The following is a 27,764-nucleotide window of genomic DNA, read 5'->3' on the forward strand; positions in this document are numbered from 1 at the left end:
CAATCTTTTATAAGGAAGGGTCAAGTTAACCAGCAGTAGAGGGCCTTAGGCAGGGATGATGGTCTGTGGGGAGACGGTGGATCTAGTTCCTTGACTGAATCCTGGCCCAGCGTGTCCAGCATCTCAGCTGGCATTTAGGTTGCAGCTGGTGCTGTGGGGATTGTGAGGCCAGTGCTCTGCAGCATGTATAGCCGGGCTGACCCAGATTCCTAAAGTCCCATGCCAGATGCACTGGAGCAGCATTATTCATCCCCTGTGCCTCTGGGAGGTTGCCGGCAGTGACCTCCGTCAATCCTCCACTAGACCACAACTGCCCATGACAATCTGTGGAAGCTGGGGTCCTGCTGCCACCATGGCAGGATGCACACCTGGGCTTGGGCCCAGCAGGGGCCTAATGCACTGAGCAGCAGGAGGCCATGATAATGTCTTCCTGGACAATGGAAGCACAGGCAGTCAGTGCCTTGGAGGCCGAACTGGTGGGGCAAGGCCCTGGGTGCCAGCGGCCATCTTGAAGCATTCTTGCCTCAAGCCGAAAGTGCTTCTGGGAATGCGGTGGCCGGCGCTGAGGGCGAATGAGCTGGAACATTTGTTTGCAAGTTCCTCGGCCTTGGCTTCTGGGATGGGCCTGTTCAACTCTCTTTTTCACTTTTCTATTGAGCTTCCAGCAGTCCCCCTCGATCACAGTTTCGCTTTCGGAGGTTTCAGTTACTTACAGTCAACCGCAGTCTGAAAATAGGTGAGTGACACTACATTTGCATAAATTTTATTGTAGTATATTGTTATAATTGTTCTACCTTATTATTAGTTATTGTTAATCTTTTCTTACTGTGCCTAATTTATAAATTAAGTTTCATCATGAATGTGTATATACAGGAAAAAACATAGTGTACACAGGGTTTGGTACTATCTGCCGTTTCTGGCAACCATTGGGGGTCTTGGAACATATCACCCCGCGGACAACAGGGGACTACAGTGTTTGTTTTTTGTTGCTCTGGTAAGGCATTGTAATGTATTCTGGATGCTAATCCTTTGTCACAGATGTTGTGAACATCTCTTGATTCTTATCTTGTGTTTTCACTCCATAGCGTCTTTGATGCACATACGATTCTAATTTTAATGTCAAATTTAGTGCTTTTTCTTTATGATTAGTGCTTTCTGACTCTTGTTTATCTTTAATTACCCCAAAGTCATAAAACTTCATTTCTAACTTGTGTCCTAAATGTTTTTATAGTTTTTCTTTTCACATGTAGGGCTTTATCTGAAACTAATTTCTTTGTATAATATGGAATACGGAATAGGTGTCCATATTCTAGAAAAAAAAAACAACAACTTTTTTTTCTTTTCTCCATACAGATAACCTATGGTCCTAATACTTTTTAGTGAAAAGATCATCTTTTTTTCTAACCTGTAATATCAGCTGTCTGATAAATCAAGTTTCATGTCTGTGTGTCTGACTCTGGACTCAGAACTCTCTCCCATGATCTGTTAGTCTATTCCCACTCCAGTGTCAACTATCTTCATTACTACAGCCTTACAGTGACAAGGCAAGGCCTTCTACCAAATTCATATTCTTAGGCCCATCTTGATTATTTTGGTTTCTTGTCATTATGTAAAAATTTTATGTCAGTTTTCCAGCTCTGCCACCAACCCGATACACACAACACACACAGACACACACAAACCTGTTGAGAATTTTAGTAGAATTGAAAGAAAAGAAATAAAATCCTCATTCTCAATTCATGAGGGAAAAATGACTCCCCCATTTTTCCTAAGCTAAGACCCATTACGCCCAATGGGATAGAACTTTTAAAACTTTTTGATTCAGTTTTCCATGTCTATAAATAGGTCTTTATAATGCACCCAGGTTGCTGAAACTTAAAAGAGTGCAATCGAAAAAGGGATCCAATTTGAAAACAAAGGGCTTTCACATTCTGCCTACACTTGGCAATTTCTCTACGTCATTCAGGTTGGGTCCATAAACGTGTTATCTGTTCGATTATAGGCGAATTTCTTTAAGACAGAGAACAATTTGCTCACTCTAAGAAAACTCTTCATACTTATATTTTGCACTGTTGTTTTTGATGGTTTTAATTTTTTTGTATGTATCTATGTAGGACATGACTAGCAATTAATTATTTTATATTTAGTCATTTTATACTTCCAAATAATCCTATCAGATGGACACTATTATCTACATTTACAGCCACAGAAACTGACTCTTGGAGACATTAAGTAACTTACCCAAAGACAGCTAGGAAATGTCAAGGCCTGGATTCAAAGCCAAATCTTTACTAAAGTTAACGTAGGTAGAACAAATGCTTGTTAAGTGTATAAAAAATGGTAATCAAACTCAGATTAGTAAGAGACCAAAGTAGCTACTGTTTAAATGATTAAAGATGTATGGTATTAATTGAGATTTTATTTAGTCAAATCATTCATTGTTGATAGCTCCAGTCTACACCAGACTCTGTGTTCTCCACTCTGGAATTATTCCATTCAGCTGTGGCTAGATCTATGCTTTGTTTCTCATGCCAATAACCTCAGCTAGCCCGAGAAGCCTCACATACTAGTCTGTAACTACATTAAAACTGCTACAAATAACTGCTGGGCAGACTGACTCTTATATCATTCACACCAGAAGTTCAGTGGCAATATGCCATCACAATTTCTTTCTGATGGAAGCTATGAAATTTGTTCTAGCACCCTTTCAAGAATGTTAAAAAAAAAATTCCCTCTCTGACACACATACACAAACATATAATCTAAACTGTGTTGTGATCTTTCTTGATTTAAAATATGTTTCTAATTACAATGAAACTTCCTCTACCTGGCCTAGTAGGAAAATCATTCAAGCCAGTTAGTTCATTTCTCCTTTCGTGTACAAATTATATAAAGCAAAATTCAATCTTTTAATGTGAAAGTGGAAAAAATATATATGGGGAAACTTCAAATTCTATTACTGTAGAGATAAGTGCTTATATGTGCATTTTATGATACTGATTTGATTTTTTTTTTTTTTTTTTTTTTTTTTTGAGACAGAGTCTTACTCTGTCACCCAGGCTGGAGTACAGTGGCACGATCTCGTCTCACTGCAGCCTCTACCTCCTGGGCTCAAGCAATTCTCCTGCCTCAGCCTCCTGAGTAACTGGGATTACAGGTGTGTACCACCACGCCCAGCTAATTTTTGTATTTTTAGTAGAGATGGGGTTTCACCATGTTGGCCAGGCTGGTCGCAAACTCCTGACCTCATGATCCGCCTGCCTCAGCCTCCCAAAGTGCTAGGATTACAGGCATGAGCCACTGTGCCCAGCCGATACTGATGTTTTATCTTATGACATCCCATCTGTGTAGTCACTTTTACCTGTTCAGATGTGCCTAGTCTTAGCGATTCATTTTTCCCCTCTAAATTGCTCACTTTTCACATGCAAAAGATTTTAGATACCAGTTTACAAACTAGTTAAGATTGTTTATAAATTAATTGTCAACAGATTGATAATAATAACATGCCCCACCCCTTCTTTCCCAGCTCTCATAACAGCACGTAATGAGTATTTGGATTTGGCCCAAAGAGATGAGGTTGCAGGATAATTTAATTTAATTCAATTCAATTTCACATAATTCAATTCCTTTCAACAAACTTTTACAGACATCTGTGCCTAATCTCATAATCCCAAAACCTGGGTCCTTATTCTTTGCTCCATAAGCAGATCCTGAGACAGGCTTTGAGTGCCATCACCTGTAGAGAAGTGGAAAATTCAGACAGAGAAGAAGAAGCAGTAGCGGTAGCGTTCACGAGCAGATAGATTATCATTGTAGGCAACGGGCCAATGCCACCCAAGCCCTCCAGGACACTATTTGGTATAGCCTTCAGAGTTGTCCCATCTGAAAGGAGAAAAAGCTGATGTATAATTATACATCAGTCTCTGGGAAACACACATACACACACACACACACACACACACAAATGTACGGTGTTGGTTCAGGGCTAATTCTGGAAATGCTAATTCACAGGAACCTATATGCACAGTACAAGCATGGGGACACACAAAAAAGTCAAAGATATTTGTAAAATAAAACAGTGAAAACAAAGGGGATGTGTGGGGTGGACCAGTATCATCCACTACAATATCCTTAAACTGTACAAGGAAAAAAATCTAGAGATTCTGTTTCTCTGTGCCTGGTCCTATTGCTTGTGCCAGCAAGCAATTATATAAAGCAAAATTCAATCTTTTAATGTGAAAGTGGAAAAAAGATATATGGGGAAACTTCGAATTCTATTACTGTAGAGATAAGTGCTTATATGTGCATTTTATGATACTGATTTTTTTTTTTTTTTTTTTTTTGAGACAGAGTCTTACTCTGTCACCCAGGCTGGATTCAAGGCCAGCTGCCTTGAATCAAGCCAATATTCTATAAGCACCTGCTGAACACAAAATCTATATTAGGAACTCTGGGAAACACAAATATTGAAGATACAAAGACACAGTCCCGGCACATCCAAGGGACTAGAGAATGAGCTTTTCTGATCCTACAATCTGGTGGATGAGTTCTACACATGCTCTCTAAACTGAAAAAAGCAGATTATAGATACTTTGAAAGTACCATATGTATACCACATATTATATATTTCACAGTACATGTAAGAATACATGGTTTCCTCTGAAAAAGCAACATTTCTATGAGTTAAAAATTATTTCTGCCTTCCTTATTCTGGTCCAACTTAATGTCTAGTCACAGAAAATGGAAAAGGAACAAAAGGAGGAGAGTTTTGTTTGTACTTTCAAAAGCATGCAAATATTTTCCAATGATTGAAAATTAACATTTAAAAATTGAGTAGAATATACTTTATTCATGCACAATAGTGCATTTGTTAACAGTGACATATTTATCTGGCCTTTCCCAGTCCTAGGAAAAAATTATGTCAGTTTTCCCTCAGACTGCCTTCCTATTCTGTCACACAAATTATTTCATGAAACATGAATCCAAATGTTCTGTTCTTTTTCAATTTCCTTTCACCACAAATTCCAGAGTTCTGTACTTCATTGCTTTTCACTAACAATTCAGTCTTTTTATTCTAATGGCAAAACTGAAATGCTGCTGTCTTTAATCAAGTTACTTTTGACATGTCTTCAATAGTGAAGATTCAGCCTTTTGTGTTAAAGGAAAACTTTTAAAAAATAATTATAATGATTTAAAATGATTTTTTTTTTTTTTTTTTGCCAATGCATTTTCAGCTCTTGGGATGCTCTTCATCACATTTTCCCATCGTTTCTGCAATGCCTTTGTGCCTTATTGTTAATGACAAACAATCTATAAATACAGAAAAGGCCATATTTTAAGGATTTCTCATTGGACAAGCAAATATCTGTAACATAATAGAGTACTCGAAATTTAAGTTAATTTACTATCCTATTTCTCTAATAGGATAGTCTAATAGGATAGTCTAATAGGATAGTCTCAGATCTAAGAGGGAAATGAGGAAGACAGGGAAAAATATCAAACATGCTCATCAAATAACTCAAAGCAAACAGGCTAAGTGCAGTCATTTGTTAACAAATTTTAAGGATCGTCCACATATACGTGTGGCGGAAAGCATGTGTCCAGGCAATGCAAACCTGCAAGAGGACGTGACCTCTGAGGTCTGTCTGACCCTGCCTTCATTTCCAGCCTCAGCTCACATCACTTTTACCTCGTGGTCTTTGAACATACATTGCCCTTTTCTGTCTCTAAGCTTTTAAACATTACCTAGCATACTCTTATCTCCAGCTTTTCACTTGGCTAATCCATACTTACCCTTTTTGTTTCAGATATGTGTCACCTCGTTAGAGATTTCTTTTCCCTGATGACCAAATTTAAAATAGATCCCTATGAGCACTCTTTATCAGAGTACGAATTTCTTTTTTTCTCGAATTTTGTCACTGCGTGTGTGTGTGTGTGTGTGTATGTATGTGTTTGGCATATGAGCATGCATGAGTGTGTGTATCTTATGAATAAATGAGTAGCACTTAATTTTTATTTAGAACTTTGGGATAAATAGAGATCTATACACTTATTATTCACTGACATTAATGAGAGGCATGACTTGCTGCATTCCTTGAGGTTACATTACAGTAGTTTCTCAAGAGCTTGAACTAGGAATTATTTGTTTTTATTTCCTTATTCCTATAGCAGTGCCATCTGTAGTAAAACAGAAAGAAGTTTGTTGAATTAAGTAAATCTATGAGCATGACATGTGAGTTTCCAATTCTTACGTTAGTCAGTGGCAAGGAGAACCTTAGTCTGTGAGGAGAGATATATTAGGTTAGTGCAGAAGTAATTGAGGTTTTTGCAATTGAAAGTAATGGCAAAAACCACGACTACTTTTGCACCAAGCTAATATTATAAATGCTCTTCATCTACTCTCTAAAAATACATATTTTTATTCTTGACCCTATTTGATAAATAATCATTAAACAATCTAGTTAGAAAAGATTCACTGTTTGTGATTTTTGCATTATTCAAGGCTGATTGTAAAACGTTTCCTCTTTTCGAACAAAATATATTTGTAATGTTAAATGGCAAATATTGGCTCAAGACACTATTTGGAACTGCAGTTTATAATGATGTACATCAGGATGTAATAGAAGTCATGATAGAAGTTATGAAACTTAAGAAAATAAGTTTTGGAATGAAATAAACTTAGAATCAAGTCCTGATTTAACTGCGTAAAAAATAACTTTGGGCATATTATTTAGAGTCTATAAGATTCCTATTCTTTATCCACTTAATAGGGATAATAATAACCCTCATATTTTTGTAATGATTGGAAGATCCTAACTTAAGCAAATAACACAATGGTTGCATGCACATAGTAATAAAAGACAGATATAGTAATGCTGGTTATTATTGTTTTATTAGGCAATGTTTGAATTCCCTAACCTGCCATTTTCTCTCCTTTTTGTTCTGCTTCTGCGCCAACTGTCCGTTACTTTCTTTCTATCTTGAAAATAAGTCTTCCTTCACAAAGGTATTCCTTTCACCTAAATTCTATGTTTCACTTTTTTTAACCTGCTGTTAAAATTTCTTTTCTAAATAACCTCTTTTTCTATAAAACTCAATTTAAATCCCTTTTAACACTATCACTCTAACAAAACATGAGTTTCTTCAAATACATGCAGAGTGAATTAGGTACAAATAATTTGTCTTTGCATACAGGTAAACATTATAGTTTAAAAATACCAGATCCATATAGTTCCCATTCACACTTATACAGGCATTTCTAAAACTTGAAAAAGTTACCCTGATAGTAAGGAAAAGAATATGCAAAGGAAGCCAGATCAGTTTGGTGTCGGCAGAAAGTGTATCTTGTAACAAAATGGTCTCTGGCCAGATGATATTACTCATCAAATGAGCCCAGATTTCACACAGGAGAACCCAAAAATGAAAGAAAGAGTCCTGAAACAAAACATGCAAAACAAGCAGCTGATGACCTTAACCAATCTTTCTAAGCAAAGGAGTTAGAAATGTCCCAGTCCCAACAGAACTCTATTCAAAGACAGCCAAGTGTGTCTTCAAAGAGATGGTGTTCATAAAGACTTGGGCCATCAGTTCTCTAGAAAGCAAGATGGGAGCAAAATACATTTTCTACTGTTGATGTTTGATCTGTCCCTTAAATCATATCATTATAAAGAGAAAGACTGGGTACATGCACCCATAGTAGGTGTCACTCTTGGCGTAAGATGTTTAACAGAATCCCTACCTGACAACATACATTACCTACGTGTCAGCTCTGTTTTAAATTCAAGAAACTGCGGCTTCATGTAAATCTGATTTGGATATCAAGTGCAAAAGTGATATTCTCTCTGGGACAATCATCTCATATAAAATGTGCTGATACTGTTCAATCTCAATGCCTTAATTAAATCTGTCATATCCCAAGGATTTTCATTAAATAAAAGGAATGATGACTCCTGCTACGATTTTGAAAGACTTGAAGTATTCACAAAGATTACTTTGCTGTGGTTACTACTGGAAGAAAACATTCTACATTCAAAACATAATGCCTACCATCTCAGATATCCAAAAATCTCTGAATCAGCATACTCATATCCCTGTTTATAGTATGGCCACATAGCTATGGCATATTTTATTTTCCCTGATAAATCTTAAGTCAGCTGTAATTCATTAAGGAAGTTGTTTGAGCCAAATTAAATTTTCCAGAAGCACATCATCTGACATAAAGGAACTCTGCTTCAGTAATAGATTCAGAAAAGACTAGCTAGTTTGTAAGCATTACTCCTTTAATCTCATGTAATCCTGCAATAAATATAGAACACACATTATACTCTACAGAATAATTAGTGTGTACTGGCACATTATTGCTTAAATGAACTTTTTGTTTATTGAACCATTACAGAATCGTTTTATCAAAAATGGTTTTAGCTCTGTAATTTGCTTCATTTTGAGGCTATAATATGCCATGATTTGGGACTAAAATTAATAGTTTTTGAGGAAAGGAGATTCTTTTCAGGACAATTCAACATCGGTGGAAAAACCTGATGTTAAAGATCAGTCAGAGAGGCATAAGCATTTGCTTAGTGTACAAGGTGAGAGATGGTTGCATAAAATACTACCTTAACCAATAACCCTGTTGAAATCAATGTAAGAGCTGAAATTGACCATGGAGGCTATTTAGAATCTATGCTTCTTGGACAGCAAAATGTTCCATTGAATTGTTTCAAGTGTTGCTATGGAGAAGAAAGTAAAGGGATAGATATGCATAGGGCAGGATCTAGTTCTCCAATCCTGGCTTCAACCACAACAGTTTATTATAGTTATCACTTCCATATGTTTGTTTCTTATACAGCCTACACATTTATACATTAGGTATTGACACCCTCCAGTTGTTTTTGTATTGTGAATTGAAACATTGGGACCTCCGCTGAAGTAACTTTCTGGTAACACAACCTGACAGTTGATGTTTCAAATTTGGTAGCTGCCATCTTTACTGGACAACAATGTTTCTATAGTTGTTTTAATATATGATTTTGCATATACATATTTATACGTAGTTAAATTTTATTTATATTATATAAAACAAAGAGGAAATAGGAAACTAAATGCTGACTAGTAGTTATAAACATAGTCCTCAAATATAATTATAAATCTAAAATAGGCATGTAGAAAGTTAATTTTAATTTCAACTGAATATAGAATATTCAATCCATGTGTTTCCATTGGGTAGGAAAAGAATAAAAGAACTTATGTGAAATTGTGGGGAAATACTGCTAAATACTGTGTTTAAACAGTAAAGTATGATTAAACTATATATTTTAGCCTTCTTGGAATGGAAGTTCTTGTCTTGTTATATGTAAATCTGTTTTTCATTTGAAAATATAAGGGATAGTCTACTGCACTACACCATAATACTTTGTTTCTAAGAATAAAAAAGCTAAAAACTTACAAATGTAGTTCAATCTCTGAAATTAATAAATAATAAATCTGAGCTTCTAAAGTTAAAGAGGCCAATCCAAGTTCATATAGCAGGTGCATGCCAGTGGTCTTTCTAATATTCCACAATCTTTATTTGTGGAATCATGTTTTTCTAGTGTATACTGCTCAGGGTTCTCCAGAGAAAAAGAATGTGTTGTGTGTGTGTGCTTGTGTTTGTGTGTGTGTATCTATCTATCTGTCTATCTGTAGAGAGATTCATTTTAAACAAATGGATCATGCTGTTGTGGGGGTTGGCAGCTCTGAAATCTGCAGGGTAGGCCAGTGGGCTGGAGACCCAGAGAAGAGCTAACGTGGCGGCTCATATCTGAAGACAGTCTGGAGGCAGAATGTTCTCTTCCTAAGGGAACTTCAGTCCTTTTCTCTTCAGGCCTTCAACTGATTGGATGAGGCCCACCCACAGTTTGGAGGCTGATCTTCTTTACCAAAGTCTACTAATTTAAATGTTAATCTAATCTGAAAAATACTTTCATTGTAACATCTACTTTGAAGTTTGATCAAATATTCGGTTCCCATGGCATAGCCGAGTAGACACATAATATTAACCATCAAATGATGCTGAAAGACTCAATTTAAGAAAAAATAAAAACAGATACTATTAACATTTTAATGTATAGCACCCAAATGTTTAAATTAAATCCAAACTCTGTTGCTAGATTCTTTTGCTTTGTATAATCAGAGAAGGTTCAGTGTGGAAAGTGGGAAGGTAGATTAGCTTATCCAGTATCTAAAAAATCTGACTGCAATATTAATTTTACTTCCTCTTCTTCTCAGCATAAACTTCATTTTCTGCAAGTTGATTTTCACTGATGTGGCATTTTTTAGTTCCATGTTACACATATTTAATCTTCCAGAATGTAGTTTTATCTTGTCTAAAGGCCAATTTTCTAACAAGCTCCAGAGAATTTCCAATAGGGCAAAAGGTGGTCAGTGGAACAGACTGCACTGCTAGAATACATTAATTTATTGCTGTAGTCTTCATTTGAAAATGTGTGTGCTTAATGACCTAGGAAAATCTTGCATGTATCCAAGCATAAGAACAATAATTTACTGGTAGGCAAGTTTCACGCTACCATACTAACCCTAAAACAAATGTTTCCATCATAGAAATGGGAAAATGAAAGGTGTGTGAATTTAATTACAAAGAAATGAAAATTTTCTATTCAATCCCAAAGTACACGATCTCATAATTTTGATCATTTGGGCATGTCAGAATCATGGAATATTGTAACCATTATTGGATCTCAGAATATTGCTGATCTCTGCTCCTCATTTTTCAAGACAAGCAAACTGTTGCCCTTGACAAAGGTCAAACAGCTTGTTAGGCATGTAAGGATGTCAGAAATCTTGGTGTCTCCTGTTCTTTCCATGATTATAGGTGGCGCCCCATTTGGAGCGCCTGACCTAAGAATATATCAAATCAAGCATATAAATATGACCTAATATAAATCGTGCAATCTGGCAGTTTACCAACTAGCTAACTATAGAAAAAAAACTTTCATATATTCTCATAATAAACTATTTTATGTTAGAAGCAGTGTGGAATGTTTCTCAGGGAATCATTTAGTAGATTGCAGAGCACCATTAGGCAAAGTTCAATGACATAAGAGCACAGTGGTTTGCAGCCGGGTAAGGAAAGACACTAAGAAAGATCTGAATATTCTAGTGATTTTAGTCATGTAATAAAAACATAATATTAAGCTTCCATCTGAAGTATGTAGGATAATAAATTTGTAATTACATTGTCTAATTTAATTCCCTTTAAAAAAAACTAGCAGTGTCTGAAACAGAGTGAGTCCTCGATAAATACTTGATGAAGTGAAAAGGGCTTTTTCCCCTTTTATCTCAGAAGAATTACAGTTATGATAACACTGTCATTTTTAAAAAGCAAATGTAATTTTTAATATATCTGGAAAACAAAATATATTACAGATATACTTGTTAAATTTCATTGATTCTTTTTTCTGTCTTTACTAGTGGCATCATTCACAATCGAAGGGGATAGCTCAAGATTAGCTCTGTAGCCTTGGTCTAGCCTTGGTCTTGTACCTTTTTAGCTTCTAGTCCATTTTTCTGCCCTCAAGACATCTGTGTAGTAGCTAATAAAAGCTAGTCAGTGTGTTTACATCCCCCTCCACCATGCAACATGAGGGGAGATCTGTGATAGTGTGAATATGGCTATGTCGACAAGAACTAATGATTTCCCCCTCTACTGTTTTCTCTTGAGTGGGCCCTGAGATTTGTGCCTGTTTTCACTCCTGAAGAAAACCATAATGCTCCCTCTTGAGATAAGAAAAGTGTTGTAGATAAGAGTTCTAATTCTCCCTTACAAAGAGAAATACTGGTTAGAAGTCGGTTGTGTGACTTGTTTCTATGGGTAAATAAGGACCAGGCTGTATGAACATATTTCATGATGGAAATCTAGAAATATTTGTTATCATCATTGGCATGTTTAAAACTGTCCTTTCCTTAGGGCTTTAAAAACATAAAAAGAGAGAAATTGGGCAGGATGAATAAACACAAACTTATGGGTGAATTTTACAGGGTTTTACTACCCAATTTATATAGCCGTAATAGGTGTGGTATGGCTGTAAATATAAAGGGGACACAAAACCAAGTGTGGATTTGTATAATCATCATCCAATTTCTATTAAAAGCCAGAAAAACAAATCCACCCATGATGGCTAGAGACAAAAGCTCAGTCATGCATCCAGTCTTGTTTTTCTTTCTATGTGTCTCCTCTGCCTCTTGGTCTGTGTTCAGCTGTTAAAAGGTTCACCCCTACATTTCTCAGCATCAAATTATAACAGAACAAAGGCCCACTACCATAAACAGAATATTCTCTCCTGATGTTTCTTTCATCACTGACCATATTATGTCATGACTTGAACACAGATGTATGTTGCATGCTCCTGTGCTGGAAGAATCCCCGGAGATTATAATCCACTGTATTAGTCTGTTCTCACGCTGCTAATAGGGACAAACCCAAGACTGGTAATTTGTAAGGAGAAGAGGTTTAATTGGCTCAGAGTTCAGCATGGCTGGGGAGGCCTCAGGAACCTTACAATCATGACAGAAAGTTAAGCAAACACATCCTTCTTCACATGGCGACAGGAAGGAGAAGAATAAAAACCCAGTGAAGGGAAAGCTCCTTATAAAACCATCAGATCTTGTGAGAACTAACTCACTATCATGAGAGCAGGACTGGGGAAACCACTTCCATAATTAAATGACCTTCCACTGGCTCCCTCCCACCACATGTGGGGATTATTATGAGTCATTATGTTAATCTGTGAATTAGTAGAGGCAACAGGAAAAGAAATTCTCATCAATTTCTAGCAGAAAATTTCCAGCATATAAATCTAGAAATAGATTTAGAACATGGCTTGGATAATTACTGATGAACTACCACTCCACAGCTTCTACTTTGGTAACTGTTTTGTTTGTTGGTTTTTGTTTTTGTTTTTGTTTTTGAGATGGAGTCTCACTCTATCACCCAGACTGGAGTGCAATGGCAGGGTCCCGGCTCACTGCAACCTCTGCCTCCCGTGTTCAAGTGATTCTCCTGCCTTAGCCTCCTGAGTAGCTGGGATTACATGCTCCCACCACCACGCCTGGCTAATTTTTCTATTTTTAGTAGAGACGGGGTTTCACCATGTTGGGCAGGCTGGTCTCGAACTCCTGACCTCGTGATCCACCCACCTCAGCCTTCCACAGTGCTGGGATTATAGGGATGAGCCACCGCGCCTGGCCGGTAACCCGGGGTTTTAAACCCACATTCAGTGTTTCCCAGAAAAATGAGAAACTCTGATATAAACAATAGTGATTACTTGTAAAGGTTTGGTGACACAAATACCAAAGTTGACCTGTCTAAAAAATGAAATTACAAGTTCTTCCATAAATACATAAATATATAAGCGGAAAAAAAATCCTGCAAATAGTAGTTTATGTTTTTATTTGGTACTTATTTTGATTGTAAACTGCATGTCAGAGATATTAAATGAATTCATCTCCATTATACTCTCCGTGTCTCCTACTGCATTTGTTAACTAATAAAATACACAGTACAGATGTTCAGTTGTGCACAGTATAGAGGAGATAGCAGATTATCCTACCGATCAGAAAATGACATGAGATAGTTTATATGTGACTAATTCGCCACTCAAAACCATTCACTAAAAGTGTGTGGTATTGTACTAGTCTGTTATCTCACTGCTAATAAAGATGTACCCAAGACTGTGTAATTTATAAAGGAAAGAAGTTTAATTGACTCACAGTTTCACAAGGCTGGGGAGGCCTCATAATCATGGTGGAAAGCAAAGGATGAGCAAAGTCACATCTTATGTGGTGACAGGCAAGAGAGGGTGTACAGGGAACTCCCCTTTATAAAACCATCAGATTTTGTGAAACGTATTCACTATCACAAGAACAGCACAGGAAAGACCTGGCCCCATGATTCAATTATCTCCCACTGGGTCCCTCCCACAAAACATGGGAATTATGGGAGCTACAATTCAATATGAGATTCGGGTTAGGACACAGCCAAACCATATCAGGTATATATGAGATTAATAAGCGGGAGGAAATGATAAATGAAGCAACTTTGGTAAAATACTGTAACTGTTAACACTTAGTAATGCATACATGGGGGTTAATTTTATTATTTTTTTCTACCTGTGAAGCTGTTTTAAATTTTCAAAAGAGAAAAGAGTCACTCAAAGATCCTCATCCATCTTTCTATTCATTTGAAAGAGATTCATTTTCTCCATTTAGTAACTCACAGATGATAATTCAATGTTAGACACATCTTAAATTGCTGGTTCTTTTCTCAGCCTTTCTCCACAGTCTCTTTCCTTTCTAAACTCAAAATATTTTCCTTGATTCATCTTTTGTTCTTTGTGTAAACACAGATATTTATGCAGGTGCATATGCCTCCGCCTTTAAAGCAGATCTCAGCCTAAATTACTGGGCCACAGAGAACTTGGTGTATCTTACTCCTTTTCCTTTACTCAGAAGAGGGGTAACGTCATGAGCTACTTGACATCTGCCTCTCACTAGTAAATAGTGATGCTTGAGGATAACACACTCTGTTGCTCACTTATTCAACAAACATTGTAGAGCATGAATTAAATGCTAACTTTGTGCTAACAGCCAGAGACACAAAGACAAATAGGATGTGATCTCTGTTTCACCACACAAAACTGGGTAGTAGGTTCATACCAGGAGCGTTGCTTTAGTATTCCTGAAGCAACGAAGAGTGATGTCTAACTAGGTTAGGCGGGAAACTAGGTGAACTAGGTTGGTAGAAAAAACTAGGCTAGGTAGGAAAAACACCTTAGAAGTACTTCTTGAGGATAACAGTGAAAAATCAAAAAGGAAATACAAAGGTGAGAGGAGGCACTCTTGGTATAGAGCACAACCCAAGTAGAAGCACAGAGCAGAGAAACAAGGTGCTGTATTCAGCAAACCATTAACAGTTCAGTTTTAATATAGAATAAGCTAGAAAGTATAGGATGACTAGAGAGGAGGCCATTGATCTGGCAGGAGCAAGATAACGGAGGGCCTCACATCGCATGCTAAGGATCTTGGACTTTATCCTGTAGGTAATTAGAAGCCAAATGTTTAAACAAGTAAATGATGTGGTCAGATTTCCATTCTAGATAGATCACGGTGGCCACTCTCTGCAGGATTGATTTCAAAGGGATATCAGTGAAGGCACTGTTAGAACAGTCCCCATGAGAGATCATAAGAGCTCAATGCACGGCAATGAAAAATAAGGATGAAAAAAAGGTTAGGAATCATTCATAAAACTAGTTCATAAAGTAAGCCATGTTTCATAGTTAATTAGAGGTGGAGAATAGGACAGAAGTGCGGTAAGGGAAAAGTCAAGGATTGTTTCATTTTTAGCTCAGTTGGACAGACAGGTGGTTGCACTAACAGCAGATATAAAAAATACTGAAGAAAAAGACATTTAATCTTTTTAAAATTAATTGTATGAAACAGATCTTAATTGTATAAAACAAATAACAATGAAAGATATTTAACTGTACAAAACAATGAAAATATATTTAATTGTACTAAAATAATTAGGATATATCAAACTTTCAAAAAGTCCTAATAAAGAGGACAGACATGGGGGCAGAGAGAAAGAAGGGAGACAGGGAAAAAGAGAATCCAGGAATATATTAGTTCAGTTTAGGATATTTTCTTAGGATTGTTGTATGGAATCAGTGAAGCAACACATAAAGTACTTAGTTCTAAGCCTGGCCTTCAGTTAATGTTCCATACATTTACCTATGATTTAGGTGCTTATCGTAAATAAAGGTGGAAATGACCAATAGGCAGTAGGCAGTTAGGTACAAAAATTCTGAGACTACACAGAAAGAACTGAGGGATGGGGGAAGAGAACTCAGCATGATATTTGGCATTCTGATCCTGAACAAATCAAACCAGGAGGAATATTCAGCGTAAAAGCACCAACAACAACAAAAAAATAAAACAATAACAAAACAATGAGCTACATTCAGACCTCTGGCAAACACCAGTTCTGGGATAAGCACAGAGAAAGGGATGGGAAGCTTATTTAAGAGAATAAAATCTCACAGAATCTAAGGAAGTAATATTATGAAAGTTCAAAATAAAGTACGGAGATCCAGTAAGGTAGGAACTGAAAAATTATCACTTATGTACTACAAAAAGAAGGACAACAGTGAATGAATTAGGAAGAGATACAATGAAGTGGTGTTGACTGAAACAAGATTAAAGCAGTTTTTATAGATAATGGAAGGCTAATATCGAAAATAATTAGGATATACCAAACTTTCAAAAAGTCCTAATAAAGAGGAGAGAAAGAAGGGGCACAGGGAGAAAGAGAATCTGGGAATAAATTTTGTTCTTGAGGAAGTTATTTTGGTGGGAAAGGCTTAGGTGTATTTACTGGAAGAAAGTTAACAGGAAGTGAGAGTTTGAATGGACAGAAGGAAAGAATAACTTGATGGTGCGGGGGTCAGAGGAAGTAAATAAAAATATTAGAGCAGGCAACTAGATGTAGGAAAAGACACAGCAATAAAGTGAGTTTTTCATATTTGATTATTAGAAATACATCTCCAGCACTTCCATATTAACATCAAAACCACAAATATGTATTCATTTCATCATCAAGGTGCATAAGCTATATAACGATCAGAACTATTATTAACACGGAGACAAGCTAATTTCTTTGAAAAATATAAACCAAGTTTAAAAGACAAATATTGCTAAATCTACTCATGGTCTTCTTTTATCTGGCCTTGAGTGACTAGGCACTGTCTAACCAAGCTGACCTAAGGGGTTGACCTGGTTTTCAACTGAAGTAGCCAAATTCTTGACTTGATTTTTGTAAAGCAGGCTCTAAAAATTTTTACTTAAAGGATTATTTTTCCATAATACTACAATCGTGTTGCACTGAACGGTTGGTACAGAAATTTCTTTCTTCCATGCTGATTATAGAAGTAAGTATTTTTCTACAATGTAAACTTTTGTTTATATAATGACATGAAATTAAAAAGTCTAGAGTCCAACTTGAGTCCACAACTACACCTTTAATAACAATACATTAAATTTGTTTTACTAGTGGGATTTTTCCATTTTCAATGGACTTTTATAACAGAGGGAAGCCAAAAGATGAATCAATGCCCATTCTATATTAAACAGATGTTTTTGTCATCTAGTTTTTTCATTACTCATAGAAGAGGAGGCTCCATTACAATCACTCCCTCAAGCCCCACATGTCAAGAAACTAAAATATTTTTTCTTCTGTGAGTAATGTCATTACAAATTATGTATTGAATAATATTCTCCAAATGTTGTCTTATTTTGCTTTCTAGATGAAACAAAGGGCAATCAGTAGAAAAGTAAATTATCCCAAGAAAACACCAAGATAAGCATTTGCTAGTAAAGACACAGAAAAGCACTCAGAGATGAAATTTATAACTTGGCAGACAAGACACCTGAACATGACATTTTTAAAAGACAGTGATTCAGTGCCACAGGTTTATAAGCAACATTATTAATGTCTTCAGATGAAAAGAAGTAAGACATTGCTATGACACAGTAGCCTATATTCTTCACATTACAATGTTGTCTGCTCAATTTCCTATAGGGAGTGCTTAAGATTGCATTACAAAAGAGTAATTTCTAGGTAAAAATCCTACTGGGAAAGCATATATCCATAGTTTTAAGCAGACAATTTGTCTAAAACAATGATCAATCTACGAATTATAAATTCTCACATTTAATCGACTGAAAAATGCATATCTCACTGTATTTTCTAACTGCTATATTCATCTTCTGCATCTCAATGTAGTAAGACAGCCAAATTAAACATTTTACAGCCATAGTCATATATTTAGGGTTTCAACTAAAATTATTCCTATCTTAGAAAAGCAAAAGTCTAATTAATGGTACTGTTAGGGCTGACATTGTCCATATCATCTTAATACTTTCCTTACGCACTTAAATGAAAAATTTAAATTACTTCGCTTATTTTGTCATGGAATTGAATTATTCCAACTGAGTTACACCAAATTTATAGTACAGAAATTAGTGATGTGGGATTTTAGTAAAATCAAAAGATAAAATACATGATTGAACAATGTTGCCTAAATCAATTGATGTCTCTTACTCTGTCAAAGATTGACAGAATATGCTTAATAGGAAATATTTGTAAACCAATACTTAGAAATGCCTTAATTTTCATATTCCAGTTATAAGAAAGAAGCTTAGCTTTTTTTTCAAAGCTTTCTACAAATCTTTTTATGAATCTTACCATTTAAAAATTTCTTCAGGTCAGGCATAGTGGCTCACGCCTGTAATCCCAGCCCTTTGGGAGGCTGAGGCAGGCGGATCAAGAGGTCAGGAGATCGAGACCATCCTGGCTAACACGGTGAAACCCTGTCTCTACTAAAAATACAAAACATTAGCCAGGCGTGGTGGCAGGTGCCTGTAGTCCCAGCCACTCGGGAGGCTGAGGCAGGAGAATGGCGTGAACCCAGGAGGCGGGGCTTTTGCAGTGAGCTGAGATCGCACCACTGTACTCCAGCCTGGGAGACAGAGCGAGACTCCGTCTCAAAAAAAAAAAAAACAAAAAAAAACTTCAAAAAACATAAAAACCCTCCTATTTAACAGTTTCCATTAAAAACTATAATATAGCAGACAATTCATTGATTATAATAATAATAAGAATAACTTTTTTGCTTGGGCTAAACCAAAAAGACACAACAACCACCATTTACTGGTTAAAATGATAAATTAATTTGTATAAGGTGGTCAACTGTCCTGTATGATAATAAAGAAAAACATCATATTCTTCTAAAATGTTCATTCCTACTTCCTTAAAATTGGGTTGTAAACAATGTTTCTTTTTGGTGTAAGAATGAAAACAGAAACATTACAGCAATTTTAAGTTACAGTGCTCAAATCTCATAACTTCTAAAATCATTTTTCATACCAAAAGAAAGGGGAAGCACAGAAAATATCTGTTGTAAGCCACAGAGCAACACAAAAAGAGGTCATTATCACATCCATACAGCTTTCTGTCCATTTATTAGAGAATATATTCATCACATCTTCGGGCCTAAACCTAAACACATTGTAATTATATTGTAAAAAGTGTGAAATAAAAACAATATAAAATGGATATAAAATCATAATTACAGATGAATTGACTTTTAAGTCAATTAATAAATGACATATGATAATTAAAACATTAAGTGTTGGTTCATCAAATTTCTTCACAATTAAAAATCATTTAATCATTCTAAGTTTCTACATATTGTTTTCAATGTTGGATATAACCATTCCTAACATAAGCACAAAATTTAAATAAAGAAAAGGTATTGGTGGTTTTATTGAATTAATAGACAAATGCATGATTTAAAATTTCTCAACAGTCATGAATCTGCCTAAGAAATCTCTCCTATGATACTACCAAACAATGGGGATTTTTGTTTAATATATATTCTGCTTAGTACAGCATTACCGATAATAGCAAAAATAGTTGCTTAAAATGATTTAAAATAGGTATTTCTATCTAGTAAATCAATAGCTAACAATGTTTAACAGTGGGTAGAATTATTAAATTCTAAGAGAAAAAATGCTGTCAAAATTATTTTTTGTTATTCTAAATGAGATACCCATGCAATTAAGTAGGAAAAGAATAAATGGCAAAACTATCATTTTTTGATGATATGAGCACTTGTGTGACAACTTATCAGCTGAAAATCCATGGGAATATATAAGAAAGCATTCAAACTAAATAATGAAAATGTTTCCTTTCCTATATGTACCAGTTAAGTAATACCAAAAAAATCCAGTCATTGCAGCCATGAAAAATATAAAGTATACGAAAATCGAATTAACAAAAAAATACACAGGGCCAATATAAAGCAACACATATACACATGATTAAACAGAAATATCAAATACAAGATGAATAGATGGGAAAATACATGCCATGTTGCATAATGCATAATTCTGATTATAAATATGGCAAATATCCTCAACACACTAACTTAATGTTAATATCCAATTAAATGCCAACATTTGTAAATATGCCTTAACATTTTCAGCATTTCACTTTTATCTTTAAAAACTACATCACCATTTCAGGTGACTTCCATATTAGTAATAGTACTGAATATTTACACATATAAGGAAGCTGATCATAAATTCAGCTAATATACCAACATCTTGGGTTTAGTTCCTATTTTTTAAAGTTTAATTCAGATTGATAAGAACTTACAAGTTAACCTGTCTATGCATCTTTTTCAGTGATTCCATAAATGGTCATTATAAAAGAAACTGCAGAAATGAAACAAGCTGTCCATCATAATTAAAGGTCAGGTTGGCACTGATCATAATCTATGTGTACTTAAGGATGAATACATGACCAACAGTCTTGTCTGGCTCTCCTCCTGTGGATTATTTGATTGAATGACTTTCAAAGCCTGTCTTTGTTTTGTGTTCCTATAAAGGAATATCTAATACTGGGTAATAACTTACAAGGAAAAAAAGGTTTATTTGGCTCACAATACTCACGTCTGGAAAAGTTGAAGACTGGGCATCTGGTGAAGGCCTCAGGCTGCTTCCACTCATGGTGAAAAGCAAAGGAGAGTGTTGTGTGCAAGAAATCACATGGTAAGAGGGGAAGCAAGAGAGAGATTGGGGAGGTGCCAGGTTCTTTTTAACAACCAGTTCTCAAGGGACCCAGATGAGTGAGAACTCACTTACCCCTGAGAAAGGTCATCAGTTTACTCATGAGGGAAGCCCCCCCGCCCTACCTCCAACAATGGGATCAACGTCCAACATTAGCTTTGGGGGACAATCATTCAAACTTTTGCAGCCTATCACCATTTTCAGTTCTTCCACTTAGACATGTCTTTGCTCAAAAAGATATGGCCAAAAAGAGAAGGAGACTCTCAACCTTATTCCTCATCCCACACTCCCCGACATGGACATTTCTGGCACTCTTAGATTAAACCTGGCACTCCTTGACTAAATCTAGATGTTAAACATTGTTTACTCTGGGCTAGTGTCATGTTTTCAACTATTTTTAACTATTACCTTGTTTGATAAGCAAACAATAAACCTTCATTCCAGATGTCCAGAGAGATCATTTTTGTAGGTCTATCATTTTCTCACCCTTAGTTGAGAATTCTTTGCCCAAGGCATACTGATCTGAGTTGCTGAATTCTCCAGATGATACCAAAGAGTAAAAAGCTAAGATTCATTGCATTGCATCACAGTTGTCCAACATTCAGGACAAAAGTTTGATCGCTAGAATATTTGATCACCTGATCCTAAGTTATTTTTTAAAAAATTATTACTACTACCATTATATGTATCATTACATATAATGATGTATCAGTATAATGATGTATAATGTAATGATGTATAATCATGTATAATGTAATGATGTATAATGATGATAGGTGGCCTTCCCTAGTCCAGAAACTTTTTTGGGTTTGTACTGAATATTCTTTTTTTCAGTAACACTTATTGGTAAGATTAATGGAGCATCATAGTAAATTAATTAAACAAATATTAGGATAAAAAAGACAAATAGTAATATTCATTAAATAATTTCCTAAAACAAAATCGTTTAGAATTTTGATAGAGCCCTTTCATTAGTAACAAATCCATGTTCATCCTAGCAACAGCATGATTTATCAACTTTAATCATATCCAATTCAAACTCAATCTTTACAGACTGAAAATCCCAGCCTTGTCACGATGTAAGCATATGAAAACCACTTCTTTTCCTGAACCTCTTCAGTCTCTCTCCTTTGATCTTCCTGCCTTAGAGCACGAACATCAGCAACAAAAGCACAAAATGCCATCTCCTCTGCTGCCTCTCAGGCCATCTGCAGATCAAATGGTTCTGAATGAATCAGCCCTATGAATTCATGAATCATCTGTTTACATTTATTAAGATAACAGCGAACAAATGATAACAAAAAGTATGTTAACTAAATGACGAATATGCTACCGGAAGCTGCACAAGACATCAATGAAATGTCAGGAAGGCAATACGGGACTGTCTTACCTGTCAAAAGTTATTTCGAAAATAAATGGACCTTAGGCAGCATGGCCAATGCTTTCATTTTGGCTGTCTTAATGATCAAAGCACATCATTGTACGATGAATTCAGCTGTTTCAATCACAATGAGGGCCAAAATGAATGGATTAGATGTTCAGCTGTCCTGATCATCCAAAGGAAATAGATATGGTCTCAGAGGTTTAGAAACAAAATGCTGCGATTTGATAATATCTGAAAGTGAATAAAATTGCACCTTCATATGAAAGAAACAGTCCATAGATTATAGCCAGTCTACCACTTATACTCACCCTCTATCAAATTATCTGAATCTGGATTTTATAATTGGGACAACAGTACTAATATTTTTAAAATCACTAAAATTTACTGAGCCCTCAATAAAGTGCCATGCATGAGTATAAGTGCTGTATAGGTTGTTAATTCATTCATTTCTTACAACAATCTTCTGAGAAGAGTACTAATATTATTCACATTTTAAAGATGAGAAAGCCAAGGCAAGGGGTCACATTTGCAAGCCACGTACCTAATAATCGTGCAAGGTTACACAGCTAATAACTGAGTCACTCTACTATGAAACCTCAATCCTTTCAGTAGTTAAGACTAAAACACTTAGTTCAAGTGAATATTAAACTGCAAATTAACATATAAAGTCAATTTCTATTTATGCTGTTGCAAACAGAACAAAAGCAAGCTTTTTAATTCTACTAATGAAATTACCAAAAGTAAGTTATAGGCCGGGTGCAGTGGCTCACACCTGTAATCCCAGCACTTTAGGAGGCCAAGGCGGGAGGATCATGAGGTCAGGAGATCGAGACCATCCTGGCTAACATGGTGAAACCCAGTCTCCTCTGAAAAAATACAAAAAATTAGCTGGGCGTGGTGGCGGGCGCCTGTAGTCCCAGCTACTTGGGAGGCTGAGGCAGGAGAATAGCGTGAACCTAGGAGGTGGAGCTTGCAGTGAGCCGAGATCACACCACTGCACTCCAGCCAGGGCAACAGAGCAAGACTCCGTCTCAAAAAAAAAAAAAAAAAAAAGTAAGTTATATAGTGTATTTCATTATTTTTAATGTCAGTAAGGCAATGTTGTATGTTAATAAAATAATATATACTAATAACACAGAGTCAACTTCAAAATGGGATAATGAGGAATAAGAATCATGGATAAACCCAAATCCCAGGTAAAACTAAATTACTGTCAACTCTCAATTATCAGACCATACACAAACTATGAATAAGCCAGAGGGGAAACCTGGTTTTCACTTATTTCCCCAGCAGACCTTAAAATTAAACAGCTTCTTACTGCTGGACCATTTGGGCTTAAAGGAGGTTCAGTCAAATGTTGGGGCTGAGTCCCTTGTGAAACATAAAGAACTCCTCCCTTCCTCAATCAGAACAAATACAAGGTCTCTGCAGTGTGTTGGCCGTGATTAATCAGCAGAGCAGTTACGACGCCCAGAATTATTGACAACTGACTCGATCCAGTTACCTGATTTTGACCATAAGTGGAGTGGAATAATAATGGGGGAAATAATTTAAGCCCTGGGCATAGGGAAGGCCTTTCTAACAAAAGCCAGACATAAAAAACAGAAGGAATCAATAAACTTAATTACTTAAACCCCAATTTTCCGTACTGCGCAAAACACTGTAAACAAAACTAAAAGATAAATGAGAAACAGAAAATATTTGCAATTCCTATGACATAGCCAATTTCCCTAATATATAAAGAACTCATACCAATCAATAAGAAAAAGACAAACGAGAGAAACATAGAAAAACACATTTTCTAAAACAAACTCTTTTAAAATTTTAATAAAGCCCTTTCATTAGTAATAAATCCATGTTCATCCTAGCAACAGCATGATTTATCAATTTTAATCATATCCAATTCAAACTCAATCTTTACAGACTGAAAATCCCAGCCTTGTCACTATGTAAGGATATGAAAACCGCTTCTTTTCCTGAACCACTTCAGTTTGCTCTCCTTTGAACTATCTTCCTGCCTTAGAGCACAAACATCAGCAACAAAAGCACAAAATGCCATCTCCTCTGTTGCCTCTCAGGCCATCTGCAGATAAAATGGTTCAGAATGAATGGCCAATTTTTTTTTTTTTTTTTTGCACACACACACGTACTATATATATATATATGAGCCATACATATATTTATATATATGAGCCATACATATATTTATATATATGAGCCATATATATTTTTTATATATGAGCCATATATATATTTTTATATATGGCATCTAAGCACATGAAATAATACTCTACATTACCCATAATAAAGGGAATGTACATTAAAAGTATATTTATATATCAGGTAGGCAAAAAATAATTTTTAAAAATTATTACACTTTTGGTTAGTCAAGGTTTTTTTTAAAAAAATGAGAATTATCTTGTCTTGCTATTGGAGCAATAATTTCTATAACTACTAGGAAGAAAACTTTGGCAATATCTAAAAAAAAATACAGCTGCATATACTTTCTGATGCAGTGAGTTAACTCTAGGAATTTATTTTACTGATAATTTTACATACTTTCAAAAGGACATTTATATCAGATTATTCACTACAGAACTATTTGCTACATTAGAGGGACTGAAAACCATATAAATGTTTATTAAGAAGGAAATGGATAAAGTATTCTTAATTCACATATTGAATACTATACAGCTACAATACAGAATGAAGAAGTTTATTATGTACTGATATCAGAATGTATTATATGCTACTATTTATATGATAAGTATGTATTTGTTTTATGTGCTTAAAATGTATCTGGAAGAATTTTTTTAAAACTAGTAATTTGGGGGTTTCCTGTGGAGGAGAGCTAGGTAGCAAAAGGACTTTTACTGAATATCCTTTTTAAAATTTCTGAATATTAAACTATGTGAATGTTTTAACTATTTAAAAATTTAAATAAATAATCTGGTTTTCAGATTATTCAAAATCAATACCTCCTTCATTCACTGATTGGGGACTGAGACTCGCCTTTAATAAGGCAGAATTTAAAGTCATAATTCCCTTTTCTAACAGTGTTACAGATCTCAGCAAAAGACTGTTAAGGAGGAGTGAAACATTTTTTAGATGTATACTTGGCCCAACTTTCTTGTTTAAATATACTTCAATTCTCCAAAAGCCGTCTGACGTTCCATCACCTGGTTATACTTGCAGAAAAAACAGCATTTTAGCATCACCTGAGACAAACAGGTATCAGATGAACCTGTTTGTCTCAGGTGAAGGTTTCGGAGTATGTCTCGGAGAAAGTTTCCTTCAATAATAATATACTTCTCCAAAAGTTTTAACAAGAGATATGTAATAATCTGAAAACAAATGATACAATATACAATTCAAAGCTAACTTTCATTCTTTTTCATAGAACTGTAGCAAAAATAATCCTAGAAATCAAAGTTCGAGAAGAATCTCTTTGCAGGCAAAATAAAATATAAATGTAGCAGAGGAATTATCAGGTGCTGGACCTATATAATAAATTAAGCTCTCAATAAATTAAGTGAAAGAATATGAAATAAGTTGAACAAAAGTGGAAATCCTGATTCCCCACATTTATTTCATTAAGGTTCATTAAGGTTCAGGCTATTGAACTTATCTTTGCCTTATCTGTAAATCAGCAATTGTAGGGTTTACCTGCCTATATGTGTGTGACAAATAGCACCAAGAAGACTGTATTAACTCCACTAAATCACTTTATGCCAATACAGGTATTTTGGGAAATAAATTGTGATCATTCCATTTATATGGATCAATCCATTTATATGGATTAGAAGCAGTCACATTTTAAAATTTGCTTTGTACCCTACTAAGCTACTATGAAGGAAATACATATTTGCCTTTCTAAGAAACTCAAAGTGAATTTAGTTAGAACTAAATGAAACGGAGGCCTTCTCCTTCTCTGTCATTTGCTTCTAAGAGAATTGTTTGTGTTTTTGGACTGAATAAAGATTTTTCTGACCTTTAGCTGTCTGCAATTATTTTTTTAACCTCCTTTTTCTGGATTATCCAGCTGTTTAATATATTCCCACAGAGTCTCTTGGCCTTTCAAAGTTTAAAGGACCTATTAGAAAAGAAGTTTGATATGCCATAATTTTACAGGAACAAACAAAAGGTCAAAGGACCTGAGCCCAGAGATGACAAGATGGTTCACTGGTAAATCAATACTAGGCTTTGTGTTGACCATGGCAAAAGATTTATGAGCAAAGGGCAAATCATTTAGAGGGTTCAGGGATACCGTGTGCTTGGGTAACATTGTTCTCCCTGCTCTTTTACCTCACCTGAAAATCCACTTGATCCTCAATAGAAACATAAATATAACAAAATACACGTTTAAAGTCAAATTCTAACACTTAAAATATTTTACATGCAAATTTTTACATATATTTTCAATTAAATCAAGAAAGTATACATTCTGTGAATAATATGGACGTTAGGATGGCCTCATGATTCAATAATTAGTGAATCCAGCTTCCATTTGAGTGTAGGTAACACCTTGAAATTCCTCCAAAGCAGTCTCTAGAAAATGAGGGTGTAGGATTAAGTGCACCACCAAATAAGCATGTGCCTAACATTTGTGGATTTGAAGAGATATGTCTATAACTAAGGTAATTATGTTAAATTAAAGATCACTCTGATATCAACTTTAGTCCTGTAGATTGAAGAAAAAAATGTTCACAATTTGATTTGGTTAGAATTCCTCAAGTTCTACCTTAAGACTTATTACAAAATAAGTCTTTGAGTGTGCACCTATCCTATCCTCTTGCTAACTAATAAGTGGCCACTAACTACTGTGAATATCATGAATTCAGATGTGTGTAGGTATAAAATGTGCACAGATTTTAGAGATTTAACATGAAAAGTGTAGATCGCTCATGAATTCAGATGTATGAAGTATAAAATGTGCACAGATTTTACAGATTTAATATGAAAAAAGTGTATATCTCTCATGAATTCAGATGTGTGTAAGTATAAAACGTGCACAGGTTTTAGAGATTTAATATGAAAAAAGTGTAGATCTCATTAACATTTTAAAATTGTTTACACCTTAAAGTGCTCACATAATACTGGGTTAAATGATATTCTTTAAAGTGATTGTACCTTTTTCCTTTTCCTTTTATTGTTGCTATGATTTAAAATTACACATGTGGCTCATATTTGTAGCTTACAGTATATTTCTCTTATATTTTATATGTATACACTTCAGTGTGTGATATATACGTGTGTGTTTATACAGACACACATATATTTCCTAATGAAAAGAAAAATATTTACTGGAAAGAAATTGAATAAATTATAGAAACTATTTTCATAAAGCATACAGCATTTTTTTAAAAGGCCCCTCTAAATACTATACAAGCAAATGCTGCCTTTGAATGGCACAGGTTCAAGAATAGGTCACTAGAAGCTAAGCCTAATGCCCATAATGTCCGGGGAGCCCCCAGAGGGGAAAGTGATAGCATGTCTACCTGTTTTAATCCCCCAGTAGCACAAGCAGTTGCTCTGGAGAAGTGCAATAAGCTGCCTTTTCAGATAAGGTAATACAAGTGATTATGAAGAAAAGCTTTGAAATCCATGCAGTAAATCATTTTTAAAAACAATGTGTTCAGAATTCTTGAGACTAATAAATTATTCTTCCTGTACTCTGGTAGTGTTCCCTACTTTGTTG

The 27,764-nt window shown here is 35.3% G+C and overlaps 1 protein-coding gene and 1 long non-coding RNA gene across 14 annotated transcripts in view; one reads left to right on the forward strand and one right to left on the reverse strand.

Moving 5' to 3' along the window:
• Positions 1-27,764, reverse strand: part of ROBO1 (roundabout guidance receptor 1) — a 1,183,344-nt gene that overhangs the window by 219,891 nt on the left and 935,689 nt on the right. The gene's annotated exons all lie outside the window — the stretch shown is intronic.
• On the forward strand, positions 535-26,062 carry LOC129058504 (uncharacterized). Its single transcript, XR_008523644.2, has 3 exons — positions 535-736; positions 20,299-20,664; positions 21,736-26,062. It is a non-coding gene; the product is annotated as an uncharacterized LOC129058504 (long non-coding RNA).

Source organism: Pongo abelii, chromosome 2 (assembly GCF_028885655.2).
Source record: "Pongo abelii isolate AG06213 chromosome 2, NHGRI_mPonAbe1-v2.0_pri, whole genome shotgun sequence".
Classification (NCBI taxonomy): domain Eukaryota; kingdom Metazoa; phylum Chordata; class Mammalia; order Primates; family Hominidae; genus Pongo; species Pongo abelii.